At 45.1% G+C, this 21,653-nt stretch overlaps 3 long non-coding RNA genes across 5 annotated transcripts; 1 reads left to right on the top strand and 2 right to left on the bottom strand.

The window, feature by feature from the left end:
• Positions 1–10,606: 10,606 nt before the first annotated feature.
• LOC119017516 lies at positions 10,607–11,347 on the bottom strand. Its single transcript, XR_005074455.1, has 2 exons — positions 11,209–11,347; positions 10,607–10,862 (listed from the first exon to the last, which is right to left on the bottom strand). It is a non-coding gene; the product is annotated as an uncharacterized LOC119017516 (long non-coding RNA).
• A 660-nt stretch (positions 11,348–12,007) lies between these two features.
• LOC119018372 lies at positions 12,008–14,950 on the top strand. Of its 2 annotated transcripts, none has more exons than XR_005074734.1 (4): positions 12,008–12,434; positions 14,175–14,370; positions 14,450–14,516; positions 14,660–14,950. It is a non-coding gene; the product is annotated as an uncharacterized LOC119018372 (long non-coding RNA). The 2 variants fall into 2 exon arrangements; XR_005074735.1 differs by having other exon boundaries at positions 12,008–12,439.
• A 1,071-nt stretch (positions 14,951–16,021) lies between these two features.
• On the bottom strand, positions 16,022–20,313 carry LOC119018221. 2 transcript variants are annotated; one of them, XR_005074679.1, is made up of 3 exons: positions 20,072–20,313; positions 17,193–17,389; positions 16,022–16,505 (listed from the first exon to the last, which is right to left on the bottom strand). It is a non-coding gene; the product is annotated as an uncharacterized LOC119018221 (long non-coding RNA). The 2 variants fall into 2 exon arrangements; XR_005074678.1 differs by lacking the exon at positions 20,072–20,313 and adding an exon at positions 18,938–19,082.
• Positions 20,314–21,653: the final 1,340 nt, after the last annotated feature.

Below are 21,653 nucleotides of genomic sequence, written 5' to 3'. Positions count from 1 at the left end.
CATCCCTTCACTTTAGTTTGAGCCCCTTGTCCCATTTGATCTAAAGTTTAAAATATAACCATACATTGTTGTTTTCTTCTTTCCAGCCCGAGTTATTCAGTGTTGGGAGAAATGTTGGGTAGCATCACTTTTGAAAGATTACTTCCATTGAAAAAGCAACATTCCAATACAACGTTACCCACTGAGAAAAGTATCTTGTTAAGAGTATTTTGCGTTGCCAAAAATGAAAACCCCTTGGTGATTCCTTCCACATGTTGCTGCTCATATTGTGAAAACACCTCCCCAAACGTGAGGGTTTGTCTGCAAGACTTGACAGAATTGTAAATGTTCACAGAAACCTTTTATTTCCCAGACGCAGATAGAAACTTTGAAGAAAACCATATAAGAGTTTGGGACTTTCCCTTTAATTGGAAATTACTGCCTTTGAAAGCGTTGAGAGTGAACACATCATCCAAAACATGCTCTCCTCACATCGGGCTCAGAATGGAGAAACGTGCAAGCCTTTCATCAAGCCTTGCTGAATGTATTGACTGTATCCTCATTGAATAGCATTCTCTGTGACACATGATCTTTAACTCAGGCTGATAAAACCAGAAATGGCAGCTGCTTCACAGCTCTTTATTAATCTTCTGATTACAAAACATTAAATCAGTTAGCACAGCACTGCATATTAAAGCCTATTAGGTTCAATCACCATGTAATGTTCTGCAAGTTCTCGTTGCAATTCAACATATTTTAGGTAATCTACGTGACGGTAAGCAGAAAAGTAGAGTTTTGCACACTTTGCCGTTCACTGTGATGTTCTTCTCCCTTTTTGCTCCCAAATTCAAAATAATCCGAACATTTCTAAGACGTTAAGGCTGCCCTCTCTCTGCCCCGGCCCTGTTGCTCGCTGACCGGGGATCTGACACAAATTAACCGCACTTAAACGTCTGCACTTGGCTGCGTATCGCCCGCCAAGAAGTGGGAGAGAATCAGAAAAAAAGGGATTCTTTCTTCAGGGATTTTCTTTTTTTGTTTTCTGTCACAACAAATTATGTGACGTGCTAGTTTTGCGATTCAAGCCTAAACGTATGTTTAGTATGCATGACCACGGAGCCATGAAACACTTGACTGTGGAGAATGTCACGGTATCACATTTTTGCAACACGATTACCCTGGAATTCACAATAATGATATTACTGCAAGATCTACCTGTACTGGGGGGGAGGGTGGTACCTCACGCTCGTCTGCCATCTCCCCTGACATGATTTGGTGTGTTCATAGCAGGCACACACGGAGCTAGTGGCTCGCCCATCTCTTCATACGCTGTCGTTAAGGTGCATTAGTGCCGCCTAATAAGACAAAGTGAGAACAGAGAGAAACCGAAATGACTGAAGAGCCACGGGATTCTCAATGTTGTCGATAGTTCATTATAAAATATCAGAATTATTAATATCTTGGTGATGATGGTTCCCAGTCATCTAGGTCATGGTAATTCTGAGTGCTGTATCGTAGGCAACCGGATGTGTGTCAGATTTTTAGAGGACGCTTCACCTCTCATCCAAGAGGCTTCTTCAGCTCTAATTCACTGGAGGGGAGTTGCAGGCATATTATCAATATCCACCCCTGGCTGTGCACAGTAGGACAGGACAGTATGTGATGTCTTGCAGCGTGCAGACTGCGGACGCTCATCTCCAAAACTCGTTTTTCACAGGATTTTCAAACGTCTTCCAGTTCGTTCCCGGCTTGAGGGGGAACAGGGTCAAACGTTGGACAATTAGCATCAAAAGCCCAACGCTTGACGATATTACAACCATCTGACACCGCTGAACTCTCGGCTGTGTATGTCGCGGCGAATGAATGAGCATAATAACAGTCGGGAAACATTACGGGGAGATAAATGACTGTGGCCCGCTGGCATTTAGCTGGATGCTTCTCTGTATGCTGGAGCCGTGCCTCCTCTCCTCAAGGCCTTGAGCGCCCGATATTCTGCTCGGCTCCCGATGGGTGAGGGAGCAATAGCGCTAATACGGCCGCGGCAGCTTTTACAGCCACATATATTACAGCCGCTAACCATCTCATTTGTCCTCCTGACCAAACAACAATGGCAGCCGGCTGAGGTGTGTGCACGTCCGGCTGCGGTCGAGCCTGGACCGCAGTGGACTGTGTGGAGGGCTGACTGCGTATCAGCGTACAGTGAGTATTTCATTTGGTCATTATTGGGTCCTTCACTGACACAGTCATTATTTTTCGTCACCATTAAAGGCTTATTGCCTCTTTTTTAATTAAGCAAGTTTCTTAATTAGATGTGCAGCATTCAGGCCTACAAACGGCCTGTCGAGGTAATGAAGTAAAGGCCCAGGTTTATGGAGGGAGAGCGGATAAAGAGAGAGAGAGAGAGAGTGTGTGTGTGTGTGTGTGTGTGTGTGTGTGTGTGTGTGTGTTGGGGGATGGCGGGTTTCTGCTCCAGAGAGTGATGGTGTTTGTTCGCTTATTGTGTTCTCAGTGATGAATGCGTTTGCAAGTCGAATAGAGCCGGAAAAAAAAAAAGAAAAAAAAAAAGAGAGAAAAAAAGAAAGCTTCGCCACGAGGCAAACAGTTTCTTCATATTAGTCACCATTGACATCCTATTTTAGAGCGGCTTGATCTAGTTAGTGCTGCTGCAGTCAGACGCCGGGCTGCCAAACATTAGCCTCATCTCTGCAAGACATCACACGCCGCCTCACAATGAGGACGTGCCCTGAACGGCAACAACCCGCCGCCGCAAATGGCAGGACAGAACCTATCCGTTTCTGCGAGATGTTTTGTGCGCTTGCATCTTTTAGCAGGGTAATTCACGGTGCGCCGCGTCAATACATCATAGGCCTCTCTAAATTGAGCTTTGAAACACAAAGGGAAGGGCAAACAAGATGGACGCAGAAATCAATCTCCCGCCTGATAACACAGAGCGAACGCACATGCTGCCGCTCGGAGAATTGACAAGGAGTCGGCGCGCGGCAGTATCTGTCTATCTGCCTGTGATGTCCTCCGAAAACAATCGTCTCTGACACGACGTACACGAGGCGGGCTCAGATAAGGCTATTTAGCCCTGACCGAGCTTGAAGAATGCCGTACATGAACTGCCTCACAGAAATTGAAAAGAAGAAAAAGAACAAAAGACAATCAATGTGGACATTTGAGAGAGAATATGTCACGCTTGGAAACCATCAGAGCAAATAAAAAGTGCACCTATTCCCCGAGTGTGTGTGTGTGTGTGTTTTTTTTTCCCCTATCTGCTGCAACAGTGCCCTTTTATTTTAATCTTAAAAAAAAACCTTTTAAAGCTCAGATTAAACAGGGGAAGTCTGAAGCAGCGTCTCCACCACCACCACCACCCCCCCGCATTGGTCTCCGTCGGTGAGAGAGAGATGGGATGGCATGGTGAGAGCACAGTGGCCATGTGTCTGTTGCTGTTGTGCAGACTTTATCTCAGCTCTGCCTCTGAGCTACTATTGATCTGAAGCACATTAGTTCTGCACTGGGGGACTAAACAAGGCCCACAGAGCTCTGCCACAATCACGCAGCGGGCTAAAGATAGGCTTTTGACTGGAGACCTCTGCAGAGAAGACTGCAGCTCAGGAACGCTCAAGGGGGAAAACTCATCGTCGTTTTTTTTTTTTTTTTTTTTCATGTTGTTTTTGACCGACGATCCTGTTGGTTCATCATTGATACATCAAAACGATTTCAGAGGTGGAGGCATCTCTTTGCTACAACATGAACTTTCAACAAACCTTCTTAAGATGCAATTCTCTCAACCGCATATTAGGGTTACACGCAAACTAGGGCTGCAAATAATGTCTTTTTTCCCATTCAGCTGATGTTTAAATAGTTTTCAATTGATTAACTTTAAAGTCTAAAGTGTTAGAATAGCTACAATTTGAAATTCCAGAACCAACAATGGCGGCTGCAAGTTGTGACAAATTAAAGAGAATTTTACAGAAAGAGAAAAGCAGCAAATCTCGACATTTTAAATGATAGAACCAGAGACCTTTTTGACATTCTTCCTACATAACTTAAACTATCAACACTCTAACATGTTGATCATAAATTAATTATTTTAGTCATATTTTTTTAAGCAGAAATGTCAAACGTTTGATGGTTTCCAGCTTCTCAAATGTTCCGATTTGCTGCTTTTCTTTGGCATTCGATAGCAAATGAAGAGTCTTTGGGTTTTGGACAAAAATAGAAGTCACGCCAAGACATCCCATTGGGCTGGAAAAGTGTAACGACGTTCCTCACACGCTTTGCGGATCGGGCTCCTGGTTTAACCGACCTGCTGTATCTGTGATCATCCGCAGTCACAAGAGCATCAGGTAAAGAGACTGTCCTCACGGGGGAAAAAAAGGACGCCATTAAATGGTTCAGTAAGTGCCCCGAAATTACATAGGCATGTTTAGGCTCAAAGTGAAAAAGTCCACCAGCCGTAGTACTTATGACTCATTTCCGTTAGGAGCAAAGGATTGTTATGGAGCCACAAATGACAATGAAGGAGGACGTTGGAGTGGTTGCGGCGGCTGTGGAAAAAAGGGTAGATCCAGCCTCTTGTTATCAGAAAGTTGCTGGTTGGTGAATCCCAAACTGCTCCTGATGTGCTGGTTGGCACCTTGTACGGCAGCCGCCACCATCAGTATATGTGTGAATTACTGCAAGTCGCTGTGGACAAAAGCGTCTGCTAAATGCCCTAAATGTAAATGGTTGGACGGTTCAAACAATAACTAGACTTTCACACTGATTCCTGTTTCTTACCTACAGTAAACATTGGTGTCTTTTAACTATGCTGACAGACACTCATCTGTAACAGTCCATGGCGCCACTGACACATTTTTTCTGATGATTAGAAAATCAGTGCAGTGTGCGCACCTTTATGTATTTCTGATGTACTCTGGGGCAACGCCAGGGGAAAATTCCATTCGAGGTGGAAAAAAAACAATTCTGATGAAATCTAATCTAAATTCTGTCGCTCTGGGAGGCAGTTACGAAAGATATATTTTGTCATTTAAATTGGAGGATTTGTTTAGCCCAGCCAGAAAGATGTACTGCATGTAAGTGTTGAACAAGAGCTGGGGAAAGGCTTGCATTGATTGCTCTCATTGATGTTGCCGTAAAGCTTTGGTGTGTTCCTCATCCCCAACATGTCCACAGCAAAGCGTGTGAAAGCCCTGCCTGGAGACGCCCGTTTCAGGTGGGAATTATGCATCTATAAAGTTTTGGGAATTGTGCAAAATTCAGCGCATGGACAGTCTCTCCATTTCTGTTGCGTGCTGATATTCTGTCTTGCACCCGTGCTCGCCTGAGGTTGGAGGTTCACACTGTCCTCAAAAACAAAAAAAAAGCCTTTTTTTTTTTTTTCTTTAGCCGTACTCTGCCTCTCGTATCTCTGTGTTGTCCTGTCTCGTTCACGTGTCACCGCCTCCGCATACAGCGAAGTCTGAATGTCACAGGTGATGTTGGGAGTTGTTTTGCGATATGCAGAGACTTTCCAGGCTGGATGCTTGGACTCAGCCTCGGATTGTGAGAGTGCGGATGCCTTCCAGAAGCCAGATTCCCCGCGAGTCCCTGGAGAGGGACCTGACAGAGAAAAGCCATAAGACAAGCTTCAAAGGACACACAGAGATTGCCTGCCTCTCCTCCACCACATCATCCTTTCTCCTCCCCCCACCTTCTCATCGCACTGCCTCTCCTGCTCCGCTTCATTCATACATCAGATGGACGAGATGGAGGCACACCAGCAGGAAGGAGGGAAGGGGTTGCATTTGCAAGCCATTCCCTTGAGGGGCTGTGAGATTGCCTCCATTTGGATTGAGTGTCAGCAGCCAGGGGCCTCTTCTCCCCAGACGGCCTCAGCACCGTGCCCACATCCCTGTGATTCTCCTCACCAGCTCCTGCTGCAGGCCTCGAGCCTCGCTGTGTGCCATCTGTGCCCGGCGGAATCCCAGGCTGGAGCTCCCCCTCTCTGGGTAATCTTCCCGCCGGAGCCCCTTTGATCAGAGCCTATATACCCGGCGTGGCCACAGGGAGGCCTGCTGCAGCGAGGAGCCGCCCCTGAGGACCAGCACACGGACAGCAACGTACACCGAGTTTACATGGAGATGCTATTATCAGCTCATGATCAGGATAAAAACATAGATCACCACGTTTAACCAATTACACTGCACATTCTGAAATGTCTTTAGTTTACCCGCAGATGCTTGCTAACGTAACGTGTGCTCCCAGCTGAGAACAAGTTATCATGAATGTGGTCGATTAGCTTTTGATTCACACGGCTCCTGCTACTCTCTGGATTTCTTGACACCATTTTGTGTCGTCAGGCCTCACAGTAAGAGGAATATGAGGAGAGTTTTTTTGTACCTAAAAACAGCTGAGGTTTGATGAACGCCTCGTGGACTCCATTAAGTCTCAAAATGTTCCAGCTGTCGAAGGGAATGTCTCTGCCCAGCAAGAAAAACTCTGCCACTTTTCTTTCCAGTATTCCACTTTTCTAACATTAAAAGTGTAATGTTGAAGACATGACCAGTTTTAAGGTGGCTCCAAAAACACGAGGGGGCAGCATGGCACCGGAGTAACTGACAGCTGCTGTTCTTTGCTAGATTTCCTTGGCTGTAGCTAGCTACCGTTAGCTTATTAGCTCACAGCCCAGTTAGCCACGGGAACTTGGATCACAGGGGGAGTTACCTTTAGCGTGGGGGACGAGCTCAACTGGATTTGACCACTGGATATTTTTACATTTCACTTGATGAACTTTTTATGTCCAACCCCGAAGTGACTGTAGACAAACAAACCAAGATTGTGTTGTTCTATTTCGTTTATGTCAAGTTTGAATGAAGTGTGTTTTACCATGACTTTGTTGGTAAAACAGAAAAACATGAATTCAGAAGTTGCATGGTTGCTGTAGTAAGGAAAATGGAAGCAAGAGTATTTAATCTCTAAACATTTTGTGAGTTTATTTGCTTTTTCCATCGAACTATCGGTCTGTCCTGCGGCACAGGACGGGCTTGGGCTAGCTTGTTAGCGTGCTAACTCTGGCGGACACCTTTGCGACACACCACATAGACATCTTTGAAGTCAGAATGGTCACTTCTTCACATTCTGATCATTTTCTCAGTGTTTTAAATGAAAATTATGGCTCCAAGCAAATCGCTTCTCTCGAGCGTTTATACCACCAAGTCCTCTGCAGTCATTCGCAGTGCAGTTTTGGGTGGCAGACAGGTTTCGCCGTCTCTCTCGCTTCAGCTTCATCCCCCGCACTCTGCCATCAGAGTTTGCCATGTTGTTGGAGATGATGAGAGGACAGGAGAGGATTTGGTGAGAAGAGAGGAGGCAGTGCAGGTGCCAAAGTACTGCGTGTGATCTTCTCGCAGCCTTTTCATGCATCTCACATTTTCCCCTCCGAGGAAGCGAGCGGAGGGAAACAAGATCCAGGCTCGTGTTTGTTTTACGCTCTCACACTCAAAGGGAAATATTCATTAGGTCTTCCTCGGAAATAGAGAGGCTGAGGAGGGGAGAGGGATGGTTGGACAGAGAGGAAATGGAGCTTGCGTGTCTCCTTGCGAGTGTTTATTTGCCTGCACATTCCTCAGTCACCAAACATGATGAGAGAGCATCAGTGTGCTGGCAAATAATGGCCATATTATGGAGCAGCAGGGACAACATTAGGGCATGGAGTATCTGGGCTGGGTGGGTACATTAGTTTGTAAGTAATGCACGCCCTGAGCACTGGCAGGCTTTCCAGTGATGTAATATGAGAACCAAATGAGAGTTATAATCACTGTGCGGACCGAGGGAGGGGAAATGCATCACCATCACCGATGGATGACTCCGATTCACAATCGCTCACTCTGACAAATGGAGAATTATTTATAAGTCTCCCTGCTGTTCTTTATCCAGTGGGGTGCGTGTGACTTATTTTGCCTCAAAATGGAGTGCAAGCGGACTATTTGGCATTAAAATGACCCAAGTTTTGGCGTTTGCTCAAAGTTTCGATTCGATTCCTGGTGTGGAGGACGATGTTTCTTTTACTATTTGTTTCTCAGTCCAAACACGCGCAGGGCTCTGTAGCGCGGTGCTGCTCATCAAGCCAATGAGCTACCGGTCTGCTTTTGTAGCATCATAAAAATGACATGTATACATTTGAAAGATGTGACATAGTTACTGCCCAAAGCGAAGGAGTTTAAGTATCCAGGCGTGTTGTTCACGAGTGAGGGCAAGAGACGGACAGGCGGATTGGCGTGGCATCAGCAGTTGTGCGGCAGTTGTACCGGACCGTTGTGTTGAAGAGGAAGCTGAGCCAGAAGGCAGAGCTTTCAATTCGCCGGCCTGTCTGAGCTGTAGCCCTCAGCTATCGTCATGAGATCTGGGTAATGACTGAAAGAACGAGATCACTGATACGAGCTCCTCAGGATGGCTGGACATCAGGAGGGCTGCTGGAGTGGAGCCGCTGCTCCTTCACATCGAGCTGACGTGTGATCAGGATGCCTCCTGGGCACTTTCCTCTGGAGGTTTCAGGAGCATCAGGTAGGAAACCCAGGGGAAGACTCACAACTGGCTTGGAAACGCCCTGAGCTCCATCGGGAGTTGCTGAAAAATGTTGTGCGCGAGAGGAATGTTGAATCTTGTTTTACTTTCTGTGGATGAATATGGAAGATTAATAAATAAAGAAAAATAAGAGCATTTTAGAAATGAAATACAGTAACAAATCCTAAACTTTTACATGTAGAGTAACCTCACCGTTGAACTTCCACACCTGTTAACATGCTTAAAATATTTCAAACCCACCTGTGGATTCGGTCAGTTAAATAATAACAAGCAGAAAGCATCCGTCAACATCTTCATGTTCTGACAGGTGATTACATGGCAGTCAGTACTACACTATTACATAAGGACCCAGTACTCAGGGTCTCTGCAGATGCTAACTCACCTTATCTCCCCATTCAAGTCTCCCTCTCCCTCTCGCCATGTCTGCCAATTTAGACAGAAGGCAGTATATTGGGGGTCTGTTTTGGTCCGCCAATCTGGCGCCTCGGAGGGTACACTTTTTGCCACCTCCATTGCTATATATATCCAAGATGTCGATGTGCCGACAATTGCGTGAGATGGGCGGAGGTGTCGATGACGTGCACTGTTGTGCAACCCACTGTTGTGGTCGCTACTTTCAAATTAAAAGCCCCCCGCTAAGAACCTAGTTCTAAACTCCAGTGGGGTGCAATGTAAAGCTCTTACTTTGAAGACAAATTCGACCTGCTTCCTGTTAGCTGTCTTGAGGCAGCTAGTGCAGGGGGGCGAGGCGCTCCGCTGCATGCTTCCTTTAATAGCGGGTGTGTAACATCGGCGTGTGTTTGACTGAGGAGGTGTCACCACATTTAATACCACGGCAGGGGGGAAGCACCCATGAAGAGGCATGCTACATTCAGCTGGTTTATCCCACCAGTTATGACTGACAGTGGTATCACGGGGCTAAATATTCTTCCGACGCATATGTTGTATGTCACTGTTCACACCCAACTTCGTGCTTCACGTAACGTCACATGTTTACGCCTACCCCCAGTGGAGGCTTTTTGGGAAAAGGAGGAAAAGTACACCTCCCTTTTAGAAAGACAAGGAGGCAGATTGCAGCCTTTACCTAACTGCGAATGTGCCGCCTTTTCTATCTGAAAGGGTCGAGTGTGGACCAAAGCGGTGGGCAGACCAACAATGTCATCAACAGACCCATGACATCAAAGAAAATGGTTGAAGAAAATCCCAAATCTGGAACTTCCATCGCCTTTTTTCTTGTAAACTCCAACTCATTCTGCAAATGAAACGTAAACCGCCACTGAGCTGCAGCCGTGACAGCTGGAGAAGTTTAGTTTTGGTGAATCGAACTGCACTAATGGTCGTATGTTTGTGTGCAGGAGTGTTTTCTTGCCTTCCTCTACATTCCTTTTGCATAATGGGATCTTCTTCAGCATTCTTCTAAACCTGAATTGGAAAAAACGGGTAAATAAAATGACTCGGATCATGACTCTTTCCTCACTGAACAAATTGCTTTTTATTCTATTCTGGTGAAGAAGTGAAGCCACCACAATAGCCAAGGACACGGGACTCTGAGTGAAGACTGACCGTTTTTGTTGTTGGAAAAATAAACAAGTGAAAAATTGATTGTCGTCCTTTTTCCTTGAGAAGAATGAGGCGGATGGAGTGTCACAGTTGCTGGTTTCTATTAAACGTTTTCAGATCAGAAAAGAGAGAAAACAGGCAGGTCTCAATAACAGAAGAGGAATCGGTTTGTCCCCTGAATGTCTCAGGAGACGAGCTGGTCACCTCTGGGAGCTGCTGTCCTGGCCCACCGTCTCACATCGCCTTCATCGATATGTTTTCAGCGATGGCCATCTCCGTCGGTGCCTTAAGCTACTCCGCAATCTCTCAAACGCCACCTCCACCTCAGCCACCAAATCCCATCCACATCATCCTTCAATCTTCATCCTCCTGCTCCCCCGGCGTATCGATTTTCCATTTTCCCTCTTCTCCCCCTCCTCTCCCCTGTCCTCCAGCTCTCTCCATCTTCTCAAACACACTTCCAACAGTTCAGCCTGTCTCTCTCCGTTTTTTATTTTTTTTTTCATATTCTGCCTTTACTCTCTTACTCGATCTGGTCAGAGTTTCTCCTCTTTGACAAGGTCGAAGCCCCAGCCGTGCTCGGAGCTGCTTAAGGTTCGTAAATGGAGATGTAATGTAATAGAGTGGTCGGGTAATAGAATCTATGAGGGCTGGGTCTGATCTTGTTAGAGAGGGCCAGCATGGAAAGGCTCCATCGGGATCCTGAGGCATCAGCGGCCTGAATGGAGTCTTTGTTCGGGACCTTCACACTAAGATGAAGAGAGACGCGCATCAAAAATGTCCTTAAATTGTACACAATTGTACACTACACACTGATCACAGCGACTGTCCTACCGCATGACTTTTAGATTTAGGAATACAAAACTCATCAAATTCAAAGATAAAAAAACTTTATTTCAGTTGCGTCCGAACAGGTTCAGGCATTCAGATGGTGCATTATAAACTTAAAAAGTTTTCAGCCGTTTAAGATGCTTCAAACGGGTGACAAAAGTCAGATTAAGTCAGGATTATAGAATAATTTTTCATGTGCAAACTGCAGGTTTGGTTTAGGTTCTCTCCTACAGACTAAATTCTACAATCAAACATAAATCTTACATAAGATACCCATGTGAGCCCCCTCCTCCGTGACCTCCACTGGCTTTCTCTTTCTCTCTCTGCACCCATCTACCTCCAAACACTGGTCAGACGACACGCCCCAGCGCGAGCACTTCGCTCTACTACATCCTGCTCAGCGAAGTTGTGACTCTTCTCTGTTCTGATGCCTCAGTGTTGGAACAAACTTCCAACTCTCTTGATGTTGTTGTTGACTTTTGCTTGAGTGGGCTAGGGCATGGAGTATCTGGGCTGGTGTTTCCGACTGTGCTGTAGCCCCCAAGCCAGCTGTTGAGCTGAGTGACTTCCTGACTCCTTGGAGCAGAGCAGAGAGCTGCTTCTGGGACGCTGCAGAGACTTCCTGTGGTGGAATCATGAACACTGTCCAGGATCGGCCCTGTCGGCTGTATCGCCGCTGTGAATCTAGAGAGGGCTCCCGTGCCTCTTTTGTATTATTTTGAGGGAGAGAACCCTCGTGGCCTCAGTCAAAGAGTGGCTTGAACAGTAAATTTCACTGCAATTCATATGAATTAAAAATAAGTATAAGTAACAACAACACGTGTACCAGCCTGCTAGTATATTGATAAAAACATTAGATTGTGTTATAAGATTACCATCAACACTCAAAATGAATGATGAAGATGTCCTCTGTAAGCCGGATGTATTAGTCAAACAGCGTTCATAACATAATGGGACGAGTCAGTGACAATGTCATGTTTTCAGTTTGTTCTGCTGCCGTCAAGGGACAGAAAAGCTTACATAGAGCTTATTATAACATGAGTGCTGTCTGCACACTATGAAGTGCAGCTCAGTGCAGGGTATTTAGTCGGTTGTACAGTATGTAGTGGCCGATTTCCATTCGTGCCAGTCCTAACAATTGTTGTCGTGACAGACCCCTTTGGTTCCTAATCCTGCTGAGCTGAGCGATTAACCCCGGCCTCTTCCCATCGTTTCTCAGTCGCCTAATCAGTACCTGCTCGCTCACCTGTCCCTCATTCCCCCTAATCAGCCACTTCGTTAACTATCCTCGAGCCACACTTCAGATCATTCGCTGTGCCGCACGGACTTTGCCGTCCATTGTTTGTCTAAACGAACACTACTTTCTGCTCTTTGCTCTGCGTCGTCCGTCTGGCTCCTCATTATGCCGATCCTCCTCTCTCCTTGTTGTCCGTCACATTGTTAAAGAAAAGCCTCCAGATCCACAGCGCGCCTCTGCGGGACCGAGAAGGGTGATGTAATTATGTGACGCCTTTGAATCAAAAAGTGGCTCGGCCCTTGATCCTTCACATTTTAACGTGCCTACCTTTCCATATATTGATATTCAATCATTTATACTTAACACGGTTAGATCTTTCAGACTAAAAAGGTTATGGAATCAGTTCTCTTCAGACTCAATGTATTTATGTACAAAGCCTCTAACAGAGTGTTCATTCAATGTTGAGGAAGATTAAATATGAAAATTGGACACTGCGAGGGCTTTGAGAGCTGCTAGTTTAGAGGACAGGCTGTACATATTTTCTGCGGTACATTCCTTTGTCGAATTAAAGTCGACTGTAACAACCAGAAATCCATTTTCGTTGACTCCATAGTAAAAAGGACGAAGACTGATTATTTTTCAAATGTGTTTTTTTTTTTTTTTTCAAAAGAAATTCTTGAGACTTCCTTCCTGACAAAAGTTATCAAGGTTGATTTTGATGAAACCTCCAGCAGCCGCCTGTCTTCCACTAAAGCAAGCTTTGGGTTACTTATTGTTCTTCCTCGCCCCCTCCCCAGCCCTCTAGCCTTGTTAAGCCAGTGTCCCGTCCCACGATGGATCGCTGCTAGTTCCTCTGTCCCATCAGTGGTGACCTTCAGCAGGACTCTGATGCAGTGGGATATCACCCTGCTTGGCAGCGCCAGACGGGCCACCGCTAAGGCAAGGACGCAACCGCTGTGGATCTATCACGCAAACAAACGGCTGCTTCCTCGCGGAGCGACGCGGGAATATATCAAACTCCAGCACAACAGCAGGTCACTGCTGCAGGTGTTCTGCCCACCGGCTCTTTCCTCACTCAGAAACAGAAGCTCGGCAATGTTCAACTTTGGGAAATTTGTGGAAAATGTCACGTATGTGGTATCAAGTGTGTTTCATTAATTGCAAAGTTTTAGGCAGAGATGCAACAGTAAGTATGAGAAAGTGAAACCTCTGGAAGCAGATTCAATCATCAGCTTATCTCTGAGAATCTCCTTTCAGAAGGTGCCGATGGCATCAGGGTGGCTCTTTTCCCTTGTCCTGGCCGAGGCGATAATATTTGTCATGTGTTTGTCTCCTGTGGATCATGTCATGCGCCCACATCCTCCTTGCTCTGATGTCCCGAAGTCAAACAAAAATACAAATGGAGAGTAAACCGCAGAAGGACAACATGATCACACAGCAGTGATTGTCAGGATATTGTTGAGACGAGGTGTCTGTGCAGCGGATTTATTTATTTATTTATTTTTGTCTCTCACCACAAAAAAAGCGTAATCTCAGCGCTCCTGAGGAAGGAGGAAGGAAAATACCATGTGGACAGAGGAACTGAACTGATCCTCTTTGGCTGCTTGGTGGCGAAACATAATGTTTTTCTAATTACCAATCAATGAAATCTATGCGACGAATGATTAGCTCAGGTTTGGTCTCCACCATCTCCTGATAGATGTCCTACTTCACTAATTCATCCCTCAGATATTTGCTGCTCACCAGCTACTTCTTTGAGCTCATCAGAGCTTTTGCATTGAAGACAGACAATTATGTTAAGTCATTTGCCGTTTGTAGCAGATTGTTTTTTCAATTTTGGCAGCAAAAAAAGACTCCGACCAGGAAGTCAAGTCGGGAGGACGATCCCACCCGCCTTAACAAACACATACGTGCTAACACTCCTCTCTATGTTTAAACCTTTCTCCCGCTGTGCAGATTGGTAATTCCTCCTTTTAATCTTCCGATTTCACAGTGATTCAAATCAAATGGATGTTGTCCAGTTTCTTAGCGGGGTGTGTGTCGTGCTTCCCGGTGACCCAACCCAGAGGCAGAGGTGAGCGTGCTGAAAAAACGATCCTTCCCGACGTGCGTCTCGGCAGCTGCTGCTGGAAATGGATGAAACAGATGAAGCAAGAAGAAAAATATGCTTCCAAATTTCACCCCGCTCAGTGTGAGACCTTCCCCGTTATCGACATCTGCCTCCTGTCTCACTTGCATCATTTTATATTTCCGCTTCATCTTTTCAAGGGCACTGACGGCTCCTTAGCGCACGCTGTCTCTCCCAAAGTTCACAAGTGAAGATATGTGTTGTTATGTAAGTCTTTGACTTCTGACTGCTTTTGAGTACACTTTGTCATTTTGTACTACGTGTCTATTTATTTATTTTCCTGCAAGCCATGAATCTGATGTCATTTTACACCCACATCATTGTATTTATTCTATTCTTTTGTGGTTTAGGGTTTTAAGGGGGCCGAAGGTGTCGATACACCAGAAAATCTCCCTCAGTGTCGGCCGGCACGCAGACGCACGTGGAGGACGTCGAGATGGCAGCAGAGTGATAATGCTAGTGTCACATTGTAATGACTGTGTTGAAGCGAGAGAAGCAGCAGATGAAGAAAATATTAGAAATTGATGTACAATTGAAGTTCCACAAGGTGTGGCAAGACATTTACCGAGCTGTGTTAGTTGATGTTTTTTTAGAAATGTAAAACCCGGAGTAAAAATGTCACAATAGAGGGCAAAAACAGAGCAAGCTTTTAGTTTATTTTTAAGCTCACACCTTTTTCTCTCTTCCCTTCCTTTCCATCAGTGAGAGTGAGCCCTCCAGTTGTGTAGCATTTTCAGCGTCGGATGAAAGCGTCCACTAACGCCACACTCAAAACTGGAGAGATTTCGCGGCGTCCTGGTTATTATTAAGTGTACTTCATTTTGTCCTTTTTCAGCACACGCGCACACACACACACACACACACACACACACACACACACACACACACACACACACAGCCATAAACAGTGCAGGGATCCCTGACATTTCTGCAATCACGGCCCCTATGTTCTCCGAGTTAGCCTCGCAGCCTCTCGGTCCGGGCAGCGTTTGATAAACTTCCCTCGACGCCTCGTATGATTAATGATGGTTAACAGAATTGAATTAAGGTTAAGAAAGACATGGCTGAGGCAGGAGGGCCGGTCAGAGGGGAGAGAGGGGGCAGCGCTGGGTTGAACGTAGCAAGTGCGGTAAATAACTTCTTTAGAGGAAATATACAGCAGCCCCTCCTCTGCGCCCTCTCCGCCATGCCAAGTAATTACTCGCCCCGGCCTCCTGTAATAATTCCTATTACAAGCAGAACGGAAGAGTCGGTAACTCAGCACGCAGGACAAGGTGAAGGCAAGGCCACGGAGCAGCGGATCAATATTTCATTTACTCACCCCGCTTCGCCATCCCGGGCCTGGATCAAATTCACCAACAGAGGCGGACGGAGGGAGGGGGAGAGAGAGAGAGAGAGAGAGAGAAAAGGAGAACGAGGGAAGGAAGAAGAAAAGAAAAGAAACAAGGTCCATTGAAAACAACGACACAAGGCCTCTAATTTCCTCTGGGTTTTGGGAGGAGGAGGAGGGAGGGAAGCACAGGCTCTGGAGATGGTGCTGGTGGAGGTCAGGTGTATGTATGTGTGTGTGTGTGTGTGTGTGTGTGTGTGTGTGAGTAAACGTATAGAGATGCTCCCACAAGGTCGTCAATCACACACAATCATCGGAGAAGGAAAAAGAGAGTAGAGAAAACACTTCTGCTCACTGAAAAGCACTCAAGATTGCTTTTGTCCTTGAATTCTTTTAAATGCATTTTTTTTTCATTTCTTTTGATTACACATTAAGATGAAAAAGGTCAAGACTTTCTGAAAGAAAAGTGTTTCGAACCTTGGAAAAAGTTTCATGTTAAGTTTCCACGTCAAATTTTGTGCTGTAAAAAAAAAAAAACCAGCTAAAATAGCTACAAGATGTAGCTCATGCGTCAGTCTTCACTTTTTCTTTCCTCGCTCCTGGAAGATGAGTCGACTCCGGCGTCTCCCTCAGAGCTCTGTCCCCTAAATAAAGATGCTTTCTGCATAACTCAGCTGTCAGCTTATGCTTACTCAACCGGAGTGTCCGTTGGATACTCCTGCGACGGCTGTACACCGTACATTGATTATCACTGAGTGAGGGGTCGCTGTGGCAGCAGGCAGCAGATCAGCTGTTCCCGCGGTCGGATCAACCTGCTTTTGAAGCCCGATCCACCGCTGGCTCCGTCCGCAACGACTATCTGAAAGCTTGTGATGAGAGAGGTTGAGGTTAGACCACATCACGTGCCCTTGTGCTTTCCTTTAAGTACCTTTAACGCTGCAATGATCAATACTTTTATTTATTATTTACTTTAACAATGGATCAGCTGTGCGTAATGTTAAAAGGGGGTGGCTTAAAGTGCTCAGGAGACCAATGGCAGAGCTTAAAGAAGAGCGAATATTGGACAATACATAAAGATTTCTAAATACCATACATATCATATCAGCATTTATGTATCATATCATGGTCAGATTAAGAGTGTACAAGCTGAATTTCATGTCCTGAGGTGGAGTGAAAGCTCGACGAGAAGGCTGCCAGAGGAAAAATGCTCAAGACGGCTTTACATTGTGCCTAAACCTGACCAGAGCGTGAGCACGGCATCACAATTTTAGATTTCAGAAGTCGACTATGAACCTGAGTCCTTCACAGAGAGATCCACAGTCCTGCAGCACTAAACCACTGAAACAAATGGTCTGCTGAGAGAGACGTGGAACGACAAGCACAAGCATTCTAGAAAGCACCAACAAGTGGAATTTTTTTTTTTTTTTTTGTCATTCAATTTGGAGGTCTTTTCAGAACTGAAAAAGCAAAAAAAAAGGAAAACGCCACGTGGCTGTGTTTTGAAATGCGTTCCCTTGCTGATCTTAGATCTAAATCAGAATGGGGCTTCATACCCTGCAGTGTGACCACAACGCCGTCATAATATTCCAGACGGACTCGCTTCCTCTCCGAAACCAAAGCAACACGTCTTTTGCGGCACAGCTGACGGGGGGTGGGGGGGCTTGGATCAATACGAGAGAATGCTCCTGACTTCCCTCGGTCGTCTCTCGCAATCGTTTCAGTCCTGTCCGAACCACAAAGGTCAGATTACCTGAAGAGAGGACAGGAGAGAGAGAGAGAGAGAGAGAGAGAGAGAGAGAGAGAGAGTGAGAGAGAGAGAGAGAGAGAGAGAGGGGCAGCTCATGCATTAAAGACTGAGGAGAGTTATGGGGTTTGGGGGTGAAGCAGGTGGAGGAGTGAATTTAATAAATAACAAATTCCCCTCAGCTCCACAGAGCCATGCTTTGTGTTTAATTGCGCTGTATTGATTTTTCTCTCTCTCTTTCTTCTCGTTCTTGGGTCGGGCATTGCTCTCATTTTGGAACAATCAGGTGGCCAAGGTGGACCTCGGAGTCGAATGTCATTTATTCTCCCCCCTTCTCCTTCTCCCCCTTCTTCACCCTCTCACCCCCACCCCCACCCCCTCCCCCTTCCTCACCTTTCCCTTGATGCCTTTTGTGTTTCACGCTTTCTGCAGCTTCTCAACTGTCAAGGTTATCTCCAAATGACTTTGAACACTTTCCGGCTGTTTGTGAAGGGGTTTTGATAAACACGAGCGATTGCATCCACAGCCGTAAGTGGTCTCTCTACTCACAGGCACATTGTGTTTTTCATATTCCTGACGATGGATTGACTAGGTAAAGAATAAAGCTACAGGATCTCAAGATGGAAGACAATAACTCACTGAGGCTGTGTGCCGTGGAAGTTGTATGCGCCGCTCTGCAAACCACATTAAACTTGGACCTTTGTCACAGACGTGTCACTCAAGAGACAAAGACACTTCAGTCTTTAATTACATCTTACACAATCCTTTAGCTCATGTTCCCCAGAGTGTTTATTACCATAATTTCTTTGTCCTTTCCCTTCTTCAGCGTCATCGCTCATGTTAATCAAAGTGTCAGAAAGTTTGGGGAGACGCTTAAAAGGTGACACAAAGCTCAACGAGGGCACGGAACACAAAATAACAAGAAAATCCATTGTGAAAAATTATAAAATTCCGTTGATCTAACTCGGTGTGTCAGCAGCCCTCACCTTTAAATAAGAGCGGGTGGTAAATTAGGTGTTTTGAGCCGATGGGGGTTCAAGTTAAATGCCGTGAATAACGCTACAGTAGCACAACCTCTGGTTTGATGAATCAGGCGGAAAATCACACGTGTCAACAGTGTCAGCACACCGCTCTGAGGCTCGTCGGCGGACGGAGGTGTATATTTTCATCTAAAAGGAAAGCAATTTGCAGGGATCCTCCCCTTTAAAAGCTGACTTGACATTTCCTACCATTACGAGCACAATGTGCTCTATTATAGAATGAATGGCAATTAAGCGCATGTGAAAATGTCAGGTGAATTACAGCTCGCTGGGGTGAACCTGGTGACACGCGGTCATCATCACCCACCACATCACTGCCTCGTCTCTGTCTCCTCGAGCTGACTGATGAAGGGAAGTTTTTAAGTCAAGAAAAAGAAACTTTTGGATTTGAAAACACTGCAGCAAACTTGAGTTGGGAGCAATGCTGGAAAAGTACTGTTCCTTTTCTGAGAAGCGACTCCACTTTACTCAACGTTATCAATCACACAAACACTGAAGAAACATTGAACCTTACGAAAGCATGCTGGGAGCACTCGCCATTCGCTCCAAAGCTCCAAAGTCTTTGATGCCTCGTAGGTAGGTGACAGTTCAACTCAGCCTACTACGGTTTGGACTCTACACACAAGTGGATAAGGCAGGTAGGCTAAAACTAAATTGTCAAGAAGCAGAAAAAGGTCATTATTTGTATAGCCTTCTTCACTGGTTTCGGTGGTTTGGGCCATATTTTACAGAAAAAACATAACCCCAGGGTGCCAGGAGCCGAACTTGTTGACAAAAAGCCACCTCTGTACAGTGTTCCCTGTCGTCAAACTCTGTCTTCTCAGTGCTGTGTTGTTCTGTCCAGGTCCCACTCTTTTCACTGTGAGCTGCCAATTCTTGGCAGAGCAAGGAACGTTATATTTAATCTGGACACAGTGTCAGTGGAGGCAGAGCCTCATTCATTCCTATGAAGTGAGCCAGTTAACTTCTAGTTTAGTGCCAAGCTAACTTGAATGGGGATAAAATAATTGTTTTATATATGCTTCTTTCTCAGTACAATGTTGGTTAGGGTTCAAAAATTATTTAAGGGACACAGTGCATCACATGTCAGTGTAATTGCATGGTTTGGCCACCACAAAATTTGTCTTAAAGCCTGGTGATCTTCCTGGGGGGGTTGAGGCAGAGTCAGTGGACAGCTAGCTCAATGGCATGGGGGCGTAACGCACATTCAGCGCTATTGGATATTGTAACACCAATCAATATCTGTGAGGAATCCTCTATTTGGCTGTTCTTACAGGAAACATGACATTTTGGTGAAGCAAATAGCACATTTCATGAGGACTTAGGGTTAGCTCACAAATTGGTTGTAGGTCTGTCCAGGCTGTTTTATATATACACCAATAAAAATGTAGGAAATTCAAGTTAAGTTGTAAGCCTCCTGACTCACTCTCCTCAAGAGGCATGCCCTGAACTACAACTTTAACATAATTTGATGTTGGTTTTCAGTCTACATCTAAGTTGTATTCAAATGTCTCTAAAAGAGATGCCTCGAAATCTGGACCAATAAACCCCAAAACTGTCTGCACAGAGAGATAGCACCAGGTGAGTTACAAAAGAGACAATAAAGAGATCACAATTAAAAAAACATTTGTTCCTCTAGGAGATTTACCCTCTAGTCTTCATAGCCTCACACTCTAAATCAGCTGGAGCTGTGACAGATAAGAATCACATGGACATCGGCGTCCTTCTGCCGCTGGATAAAGTTTTCCAGTCGTAGCAACAGTAACCACGAGGAGTGCAGGAGTGTTGAGAGAGAGACTCGCTGCTCTTCGTCTGCTCAGATCGTCCGTCTTCTGTTTGCTGCAGCTTCCTTTGTTCGTTACATTGGTCAGGCTCACGTGCACAATAATGTGATAATTGCCAGCACTGTCTTTGACTGTCATCACAATTCACATCAAGATCTATTTTTTTTAAAAAACAGGACCATATATAGTTTTGCGAAATTCATAATGATTATGTCCTCTGTCCTCTGTCAACATTTTTCATAGATAAACAAAATCCTGAAGACATTGTACAGTTTTAAAAGACAACAATCATCAGGTAACAAAAGGCTGTAAGGACTCACGCGGGTCATCTTTTACTGTTAGTTGATCCTGTTAAAGTGTGTAAGTAACTGCTAAAACACACACACATACAGACACACACTGTGCCGTATCATCATTCCTAAAAATAGGCGACGCCTTCATCCGCCCCCCCCCTTACCTCATACTAAGTCACTAATCATCATCGACAGATTTCCAATGCAATCTCCCTGAGGTCACGCCTCTTTAATTATCCAAACAGGTCAGAGGTCACAGACACTTATCATGTGCCGAGGGGTCAAAGGTCAGCCAGTGGGGTCACGGAGGTCAAGGCAGAAGCAGGGCACAGGGAGATTCAGGCAGCAGATCCTGCTGCTCACTAACCAGACGTGATTAGTGTCGGCCATCAGGGAGTTGATCACTGGCCCTGCAAAGCCTGATGGGTAATTCAATCCACGGCGGAGGGTGCATCTACTGAGAAAATGAAACTTTGATGGGTGGGAGAAATTGCTCTGAAAAGAGAGGCGTCTTTTTTATCTACTCTGATGTTAAACATCACAGATCTCTGCTCTGTGCAAATAACGTCCAACTCAATCAAAAATGCAATATAATGAATTCATAACAATAAATAATTTAATGTATAATCACACAGCTACACTAGGCAGTGACTTAACTGATGATTTAATAATAATGACTTTGACATAGTGTCATATGAATGAAGGAAGAAATCAATAATATCATGTCATCAATGTGTAAAAGCAGACAGCATGAAGTCAAAATCTATTTATATAAAATAGAATATAAATATATAAATGATATATAAATGATATCACATGTTGCTACACACTTATTACATCCAGGAAAGAGATGAATGTAGTGAATCAGTTGACATAAATGACAAACAACTGCCACAGAAAAAGTCTCAAGGACTCTGAGGGTCTGTTTGTCTGGATGCACATCCTATGTTTACAATCAACTGATGATGAAAAAGCACTAAGCAGTCACATAAATAATTACTGTGACTTGTATTTCAAACTTCATATTTTGGTGTATTCTGTATAATAAATGGTCCATGATGAAGTTCCTGTGTACTGAACCTGATAACCACTGCTACTGTACCTGAAAAGTGCTAAATAATGTACAAGCACATCAAATCCAGCAGTGGCTGCT

This window comes from Acanthopagrus latus, chromosome 4 (genome assembly GCF_904848185.1).
Source record: "Acanthopagrus latus isolate v.2019 chromosome 4, fAcaLat1.1, whole genome shotgun sequence".
Lineage (NCBI taxonomy): Eukaryota > Metazoa > Chordata > Actinopteri > Spariformes > Sparidae > Acanthopagrus > Acanthopagrus latus.
The sequence above is the reverse complement of the archived record's forward strand: the minus strand, read 5'-3'. Positions and strand labels throughout refer to the sequence as shown.